The sequence below is a fragment of the Pseudoliparis swirei genome, chromosome 10 (assembly GCF_029220125.1).
Source record: "Pseudoliparis swirei isolate HS2019 ecotype Mariana Trench chromosome 10, NWPU_hadal_v1, whole genome shotgun sequence".
Taxonomy (NCBI): Eukaryota; Metazoa; Chordata; class Actinopteri; order Perciformes; family Liparidae; genus Pseudoliparis; species Pseudoliparis swirei.
This window is the reverse complement of record NC_079397.1, coordinates 8759099-8768785: the sequence shown is the minus strand read 5'-3', so window position 1 is coordinate 8768785 and position 9687 is coordinate 8759099. Positions and strand designations below refer to the sequence as shown.

The window sequence follows — 9687 nt, the reverse complement described above, 5'->3', positions numbered from 1 at the left end:
GTCAAGAGATGTCGGACAGCACCCGAGGGTGACCGACGGAACGCACTTATAGACTGATGATATTTAACATTTTAAGAGGATGACAATCATGGAGGTGACACGTTGAAACCTGTTCCCGTCCTCCACAGCAGTGTGTTTCAACCTTTTTTTTGTTCTGGCACATTCTTTACAATAAAAAAAAATCACGTGGCACACCAACACCAAACAGACACAGACAGACAGACACACACACACACACAGGCAACCATACAGACAGACATACACACAAACACACAGACACACAAACAGAGATTTCCGATTTTTGAGTGTGGATTGATTGAAGACCCTCCACATATTTTACCAGTACTTTCCGTACAGCTACCGTGAACTCAGAGTCTAATCCACGGCTTCTATAAAGTATATTTTTCAGCACTAAATGTATTAAAGTTATTTATATCATTTTCATGATCAAAAGAAATAGTAAAAACTGAACATTGACTGTGGGTCTATGAGGGATTGTCCCAGAATGTTATGATTGGTTGAGCCAGTGGTTCTCAAACTGTGGGGCGCGCCCCTCTAGTGGGGCGCAGTGGTACTACAGGTGGGGCGCAGGAGGAAATGCAGAAAGACCTTTATTGAGAACTTCACAATCCACGCCTTGTAAGAGTATATTTTTAAGCACTAAATGTACTAAAACAGTTCAGTCTTATTTTTCTCTGACGTAATTATTTGAAGGGAACACACTGAACCAAACGTTTGCCAAGATTTGGCCAAACGGGATATTAAAGCACCACAGTTTCCATTTGTGAAAACCGCATTGCAAAGTTCTGGCGTATCGGAGCTCTTTGACAAACTGCTGGTCCGGAGCGGTGAGGCCGGGAAAAGCAATTAAGTTTTTCGGATCTGTGAAAACAAAAGAAGAAAAAAGTGATTCTGATGGAAATGAGGAAAACGTTTCAAATGGTCAATTTAGAAATGTCCACCTACTGTAACTGTTTCCTGATCAGTGGCTAGAGAGAGATCAATAGAAGTCACGAGGTGCTCGTCAACATTGAACTTCTCCTGCACCCCGCCCCCCCCTTCCCTTTTCTGGCCTCACACCTCTCTTGCTCCATCTGGTCTGGTGTTTCCACGGTTCCAGTCTCTCGCTGTCCACCGTGTCCGTACGTTGAAGATGGAAAGCAGCTGCCCGCCTCCTGGGTTTCCCAGCATGCCTTTGGAAGACTCTTCTGGTCCGACGGGCTTCGACGCCCCTTCTTGACGTCTGGACGGAAACTGAAACAAATCTCAGACGGATCCGGAGGCTTTGATCCCGGGTTTAACACCTCATGCCTGACACACACAGGACCCTCCCTTCCACGTCACATCAGTGAATGGGAAGAATTGGGAGAATTATGTCACGGTCTGGCCCCGCCCCTCAGATGATTTACCAACATCACCGTCTGACCTGGTTGGTCGCTTTTTGTAACGACTCGTGTGTAGACCCAAATGCACCCTCGACTCCAGGGATCCTTCGAACTTATATTCCACACTCTGGAAACGGCAGGCAGAGTATCAACAGGACGAAGGGCTGGTAGGTTCACAGGGAGTCGGACTAGCGGGTTAACCAGGGATAGGGAGGGTCGGCAACAGGAAAACCGTCTAGAAACAAAGTGTAACCATACCTTAAACAAAAGCGCTGCTTTGCACTTTAGTTGCAATTCTGTAACACACTTGCTCCTTTCTGCAACACACTTGCTCCTAGACCCTACACACTATTTCATACATAAGACACTTGGTTCAAAAATGAAATCTCAGGGTACCATTGGGAAAACACATCTATTCAAAATACAACACACATTGGTTAATTGAAAAGACATAGACACACACCTGAAAACACTTACTTACAAAACTGAACACCAATCAGCCAGCTACAAAACATTTTGTTACAGAGAATCTTGGACATGGATGGAGCTGCCCAGCCGCATGAATGTATTTACATTGACGAGGCTGGATTCAACCTTAGAAAAAACAGACAACGGGGACGTAATATAATTGGCCAAAGGGCAATTTTGCACGTCCCGGGTCAGCGCGGGGGAAACATCACATTGTGTGCTGCCATGAGTCTTCGAGGGCGACTGCACCATCATGCCAAACTGGGTCCCTACAATGCGCAACACATAATCACATTTATAGATGCACTTCATGATGCAGTTGTACAGGATGGACCAGAGCAGCCCAGGTTTGTTGTTGTCTGGGATAATGTTAGTTTCCATCGGGCTGCTCTGGTCCAGAACTGGTTCACCAACCATGATCAATTTGAAGTTCTGTACTTGCCCCCTTACTCGCCATTTCTAAATCCTATAGAGGAATTATTTTCCGTTTGGAGATGGCGCGTATATGACCGCCAACCACATGCCCGTATGCCTCTTCTGCAGGCAATGGAACAGGCCTGCGGAGACATCGAGGTGAGGTCAATCCAGGGATGGATTCGCCACACAAGGGGATATTTCCCCCGATGCTTAGCGAGAGAAGACATTGCTTGTGATGTTGAGATCCTGTGGCCAGACCCCAACAGACGGCAGGATCCATAAGCCCACTTGCACACAATTGTGTTTTTCTGTGTTTACAGTAGTGTATTGTTTGTTTTATTTTTGATTTAACTAAATGTACTGTACTTTAAAATATACTAATGTAATGATTTTGAATTCAGTATTTCATTTTTTTGGTTGTTGTGAAAATATGCCCTCTATGGAACTGAATAAAAACATTGAAAACAAAAGACTGCAGTTTTTTATATAAAGTAGACTAGTGTCTTGCTGCTGATCTGAAAGTGTATTCATATGATGCAAGTGGGCATCATTTTGTCATCAGAGTGACATTTTGACAAAGGATTGTTAGGTTTTGATAGCAGAGTTTCAATTTGACATAGATGTGAATGGTTTATTTCCCAGTGTGGTGTCTTCTTTGCTTGTGTGTAGAGTTTTGACACAATGAGCCAAATTTAGCAAAACGTGTGTAAGCAATAGGCAAAAACTGTAAGCCAATCGTCACCGTCGTTTATCTTGCTATCGTCATCTGACCTTACACACACACACACACACACACACAACCACAAACAGAGACAGACAGACACACACATGCACAAACACACACAGACAGACACACAGACAAACGGACACACACATGCACAAACACACACAGACAGACACACAAACACACACACAGACACACACGCACACAGACACACACACACACACAACAAACACACACAGACACACACACACACACAGACAGACACACACACACACACAACAAACACACACAGACAGACACACACACAAACACACACACACAAATAAACAAACACATAGACAGACACACACACACGCACACATACAGACACACAAACACACACACAGACAGAAAGACACACACAGACAGAAAGACACAGACACACACACACCCAAACACACGCACACACACACACACACACACACACACACACACACACACACACACACACACTATAGGAATAAGAATCAGGAGTACATGAACATTTAAAGGGATTTAAAGTGAATCCTTCTCTTAGGACCACTTAAAAGTGGGCGGGGCTTAGAGTTTCAAAGCCTCGCTGCTCCCGGGCTGCCCGTTGGTCATTTCGGGTCATTGAAAATGCATCTACGTTTTCCTTGAATGAATCAGACCTCAGTTGCAGCGTTTTGGAAATGAAAACAAAAACATCTCTCATATTGCTCTTCGAGAAGTGTGACTTCCTGTGACTGGTTTGTCAAGCTAGTTGCTCCAAGTCTCATTTGATTGGACAACATTTTTCTTTTCTCAACTGACCCCGAGTGCAACGTGAGTCATCAGGAGGGAAGCGTCAGGTAAAGATACAGATTGTTTAATGGCACACCTCTGTTGCTCTCCTGAAGGGCTCTTACTTTTTTACCCGTGAAAGGGTTTTTTCTATTTTTTGGGAATTTTTCCTGATCCGATGTGAGGTCAAAGGTCAGGGATGTTTTTTGTGCACGAATTGTAAAGCCCTCGGAGGATAATTTGTGATATTGGGCTATACAAACTAAACTGAATTGAATTGAATATGACAAGAGATGAACGATCAACAAAGGACTAAGACTGGGAAAGTATTTTCCATTTTACTGGCACTTAAACACACAGACACACAGATAGACACACACACACACACACACACACACACACACACACACACACTCCAACAGGCCTCTGTCCAACATCTGCTTTGGCGAGACATTTAATTTCACTCTTCCATGAGAAATCCATTCGAAACATGAACCTGGACCAGGTCTGAGGAGACAAAGGAGGCTTTTCAGAGCCCGTCCTCGTCTCCTCGTCTCCACGTTCCCTCCGACTGGACCTCAGCGTCAGTGTTGTGACTACAGAGATCACATGAACATAAACATGAATACTTACAGGACAGAAGTATAAAAGGTTGATGATTTGATTTTGCAGGGCACTGAAGAGCAATGAAGAGGACTTTTTCTAAATCAGGGATTCAATCTATTTTTCAGCTTGAGTCAACAAAAAAATCATTTATACTTTAAAAAATAGATATTTTGACTTGCTTAAAGCTGCGATACTCCAAAAAGTCCTTCATAGTTAATTCACACCAAGTCTCCGGTTCCCCTAAGCTCCTCGGTCCGCTTTACACTCTTTCGGCTCACTGTTTAGGTTTTACAGGTTTTAGGTTTTGAGTTCACTTTTCACTGCTTTCATGGGCTGATGTCAGGGAACAGGCTCTGATGAGCCAACTGCACCAAACTAAGAAGAAACAGAGAAGTGAGCCCGTTGGTGGAGCCCAAAACGGAGCAAAAAAGAAAGAGCGGATATTGGACTCACATTCGTCGCATGGACCCAAACACGACTCGCACTGAACACTCATGTTGCTTTGTGCATATAATAAAATATATTCTGCTAGACAATTTTGTGATATGTCATGCTAAACAAACAAAATGATTAGTGAGTCTTATTTGAAAAGGAGGTGGTAATATATATATATATTTCAATTAAATTAAATTCAGTTTATTTTGTGTAGCCCATTATCACAAATTACAAATTTGATATGATATATACATATTGTATATATAATATATTTTATATATATAATATATGAACATAATATATTATATATATATATATTTATATAATATATATTTAATAATATATATAAATGATAATATTGATAATTAATTCTTTATAGCCTCAAGCTATTTTGTATTTAGTTTAGTTTAATTTGTAATATCTAACTTTTATTTAGCTAATAATAAGATAATCCCCACATAAAAACATAGATAACATTGTTTTTAAAATGTTGCGTGCTTAAATAACAATCTAAATTGTTAACAAATCCTGGAAGATGAATACATTTCTTTTCTCTGTTTTCCAAACCGCTGATCCATCCTTCCCCGACTGTGATTGTGTGTATGTGTGTTTGTGTGTGTGTGTGTGTGTGTGTGTGTGTGTGTGTAAGTTGGACCGATCTGGAAGCTTAGGCTGGAAAAAGAGACGGTTGGTATGAAAAGGAGAAAGTTCTCAGTGGCGGTTGCGGTGTGGCACATAACCACCGTACAAGACGAAAGGACTGTGTGTGTGTGTATGTGTGTGTTTGATGTGCCAGATATGTGGGTCTTTTTGCTGCTCTCAGGGGAGCAGGAAACCAAATCTTTTCATGGCTGCTGTAAGTCACTTTACCATGTGGAGCAGCCAGGGCCTTTAAACAGGTCTGCTGCATGCATTAGAAAGGAGGTCGTATAAATAACCCCCGAACCAGTGCTGAGCGTGTGTGTGTGTGTGTGTGTGTGTGTGTGTGTGTGTACGTGTACGTGTTCACGGTTCCCCTGCTTAGGAAATGAAAGCCCAATTAAACTGGGCTGCGTCAGGCTTATTAGTGCAAACGGTGTTTACTCAGGGAGTGTTGGAGAGAAAGAAAAACAGAGAGGAGTGTGAAAAGGAGCTGAGCTCAGCAACATATGCAGACACACACACACACACACACACACATGCACACACAGACACGCACAAGATGATTGAACATTACTATATTATCAGTGTCTTTCTTTTTTGCAAAAGTGAGAAAAGACAGACTTTTTTTGGAGGCAGGAAGGTCAATAATTTGACAAGATTTATATCTCTATTTCCGTAATTATCGAGCAAGATATACAGTTAAAACAAACGCTGTTAGCGTCACGTGTAAAACCACTGACAATGTGACAGACTAAACAATTGTTATGTAACTCAAATTACGTAACAAATGTACTTCACTTTAACCCAAACCACGATCTTTTACCAAACCAATCAGCTTTGTTTTAAAACTGCGGCCGCAATGAGACAATGCCTATCCTCTAAAAGGTATTTGAAGATGACGTTTCCATGTATGGGAACGTCATTATTAGGACACAGGGTTGGCCGTGTCAGTTACAAGAGAGAACCATCGTGTCTGGTAAATATAGGGCTTTATTTTCTCGTACCGTGTAGGTTTTGAGAAGCGGTAGATTATCTTAATATGAAAGTAGGGATTGACTGTGAACGTTTAATTTTTTTCATATCAAGTTCTTGAGTATTTCTAGTGAGAGTTGCCTTCTTTTCAGTCCCACATTGTGACATAATGGTATATATAATTTTATCACAGAGAGTTAGCCTCATCTTCAGCGTGCTACAAAAATAAGACACAATAAACCAATATGTTTCCGTTAATACATCCCTGGCCTTTGAAGTCTGTGTTCCCATCATGTGACGTATCTGTTAACCCCGTAGACACATCAGAAGTGGGCGTAGTCACCGTGACGCCACCCATTGGTTTGTGGACTGACGTTTTCAAGCTTTAAGTTTGATTTTCTGGTGGTCAAGAGCGAGAATGCAGCTTTAACACATGGACATAAACGTATAAACAACCAGAGGAGTCTGAATAATGTGAAGGAAAAAAAACAGACATCCCATGTGATGCGTTTGAGGAGGTCTCGAGCTGCTGTTACAAGCGGCTATCGTAAGACACGGCTCGGAGAAAGAAATCCGGTCAGAGGGTCGATGCTATACGGTCGCATCAGATCGTCGAGTGGCGTCCGACTTCTAGCGGCACTTGGAGGACCCCTTTGTGACGGGGCCAGTCAGCCGCCCACATGCTAGCATGCGAGCAGATTCAGTAGCTTTTAGAACCACCGCTTACACGCACATACGTAAAAAAAAAAAAAGAAGCCTACCGGGATTACTCCGTCCCGTGATTACAGCTCCGAATTCTGCCAGAGCGGGTATCACGCCAGCCATTGTTCGGTGCTGCATGAGCTCCATGTTGTCAGCGCGCCAGCCCCCACTAACTGAGGACCTGAGGGAGGACGCTGGGGAGGACGAGAGGAGGAGGGCAGGGGGGTGCATTAAATTGTGCTCCACGAAAGAGAGGAGTGATTGTTGGAGCCAACAGACTGGGGTTTGGAAAGGATTCCTAGACTGTCTCATTCCACCGAGCCACGTGTGTTTAAAACCAACAGGGAAAGAGGCTGATGAGGTTTGGATCTCTTCTCAGGCCCGGAGAAGAAAGGCATCTCACTGACTACCGTTGCTTCCAAACAGCCGGGGGATGCTGTTCTTGAGACAGTTTGAGAGAAATGTTTTCTGGGGTTCTGCATCGTTGCCAAAATGCTTTTGTTTGAATTATATGCAACAAACTCACCAAGAGTTTGACATGTCTGTTTTTTGACATTTGGGGTTTAAAACAATGAGAGGCAGGGCAGAAATACGTGATCGGCATGTGGGGATGAAAGTCAATACTAAACGCTGCTCAAGGCTAGTATTCTTTAATCACGCCAGTGTAGGCATGCAGAGGGGCTTCTGGGTAAACGTGGTTCAAAGGGGCCGATGTGATCTCAACTGACTCAAGGACCAAAAGACAAATGTGGTACTTGTTTGTGTTTTATGTGGTTGAAAACATGATATTGTTTCCGTTCTTCATTTTAATTCCAGTACGTTCATTTGGCATTTGGCTAACGCAATCTAGAGCCTTCTGAACTCTGCCATGTTGGAGCATATTTACAAGCTCAGTTTTCAATCCCACAGAACTAAATTGTCAGCGTATTGACAATAAGCGTCTTTGAGTACTATGAAAAGCGCTATAGAAATTGTATGTATTATTATTATTATTATTAAATCTATCTCCATCCACCGTCCTCTCATTTGCTTGTTCTGTAACTGAGCCAGACGTTACAACCCATCGAATGGAAGTTCATTTGCTGATAAAGTCTGTGTTGTGGTCGACAGCAGCGCCAAGTAGGTGGACCTCGAGAGAAAATAGTTTGTTCTTTCTATTGGAGTATGAAATATGCACATTTTTGGGGAAATATATGTCAAGGATGCAGCTTGAATTTCAGACAGAACAGAAGTTTAACACCCGAAAATTCGCGACTCGAACAGACCTTTCAGCTCCTCTAAGGTGAACAAGTCAGAGTAAACTTAAACAAAGCTGTTATACAAGTGCACTGACCTTTAGCGTGGTTATTTGAGGGCTATTACAGCCATAACATTCTAGTTTATAACTCTACAGCTGCCTCTCTGCTGTGACTCTACGTCCGTGAAGGAGGCCATTGTTGCCCAATGCTCAGGTATTTTTGGCAGCTCACAATCAGCGAAACGACAGACAAATGGTACCTCTGGCTCACCTGCTTAGGCTGCTCACAAGGGGAGGATTTTGTGAGAGGACTTGAGCTCCCTGCTTGGTTTACAGCCTCCGATGGGAATCGAGAGCTTGGAGCACGAGAGGGGGAGAACAGGAGGAGGTATGGAGTAGTGGCTTATCAGATAAAGCTGTGCCTTCTGCCTGCCAGGTCATTACACAACTGGCACGAACAGATGCAGAAAAAGAAAAAAACACTCGCACACTGATTCATGATGGTTCCCAAAGATTACATGCAGCTGAAAAGATTGGGACAAGGTGGGGGGGGTCAAGTGTTATTTTAATTATAAGGACCATAATGTCAAACTGATATTTGTAATCTCCATTCCTTCTGTGTAAGGAAATCTAAACAGATTTATGCTGCACTTATTGTGCATATTATTCCATCTCTCAAGAGCATCAAAAGTTTTTTTGGACACACAACGTACAAGGCTTTCTTCTTTTTTTACAGTTTTAACAAGCCCACAACCGTTTCAGGCTCAACTCAAAACCTGAAAGCTAGCCCGCCTAGCTTGCTAACATTAGCCATGCTTCCTCCGTGACATTACTTTTTATTAGGCTAGTCCGCATAGCCTGCTAACATTAGCCATGCTTCCTCCGTGACATTACTCTTTATTAGGCTAGTCCGCATAGCCTGCTAACATTAGCCATGCTTCCTCCGTGACATTACTCTTTATTAGGCTAGTCCGCATAGCCTGCTAACAATAGCCACGCGTCCTCCGTGACATTACTCTTTATTAGGCTAGTCTGCATAGCCTGCTAACATTAGCCATGCTTCCTCCGTGACATTACTTTTATTCACGTTTTTAACAACTGCTAATTGCCATTGTCAAGCTAAAGGTTGTCGTTTGTCGCACAGTTCAGACGAGTCGCTAGCATTAGCTGTTCCTTCATGAGTTTAGAGGCTGTGATGGAGTTCACTGTCAGTAACGTAAGCGACCAGTGGCACTTCTAGATCAGAAGCGAGCTAACTCGTTAACTTTTAAAAGTTTTGAAACGTGATTGCAATTCAGTTAGCATCGAGGCTGTCA

The 9687-nt window shown here is 42.8% G+C and overlaps 1 long non-coding RNA gene across 2 annotated transcripts; it reads right to left on the bottom strand.

The window, feature by feature from the left end:
* Nucleotides 1-594: 594 nt before the first annotated feature.
* LOC130200849 (uncharacterized) lies at nt 595-8693 on the bottom strand. Of its 2 annotated transcripts, XR_008833091.1 has the most exons (3): nt 8643-8693; nt 1081-1620; nt 595-882 (listed from the first exon to the last, which is right to left on the bottom strand). It is a non-coding gene; the product is annotated as an uncharacterized LOC130200849 (long non-coding RNA). The 2 variants fall into 2 exon arrangements; XR_008833090.1 differs by lacking the exon at nt 8643-8693 and having other exon boundaries at nt 1081-3188.
* Nucleotides 8694-9687: the final 994 nt, after the last annotated feature.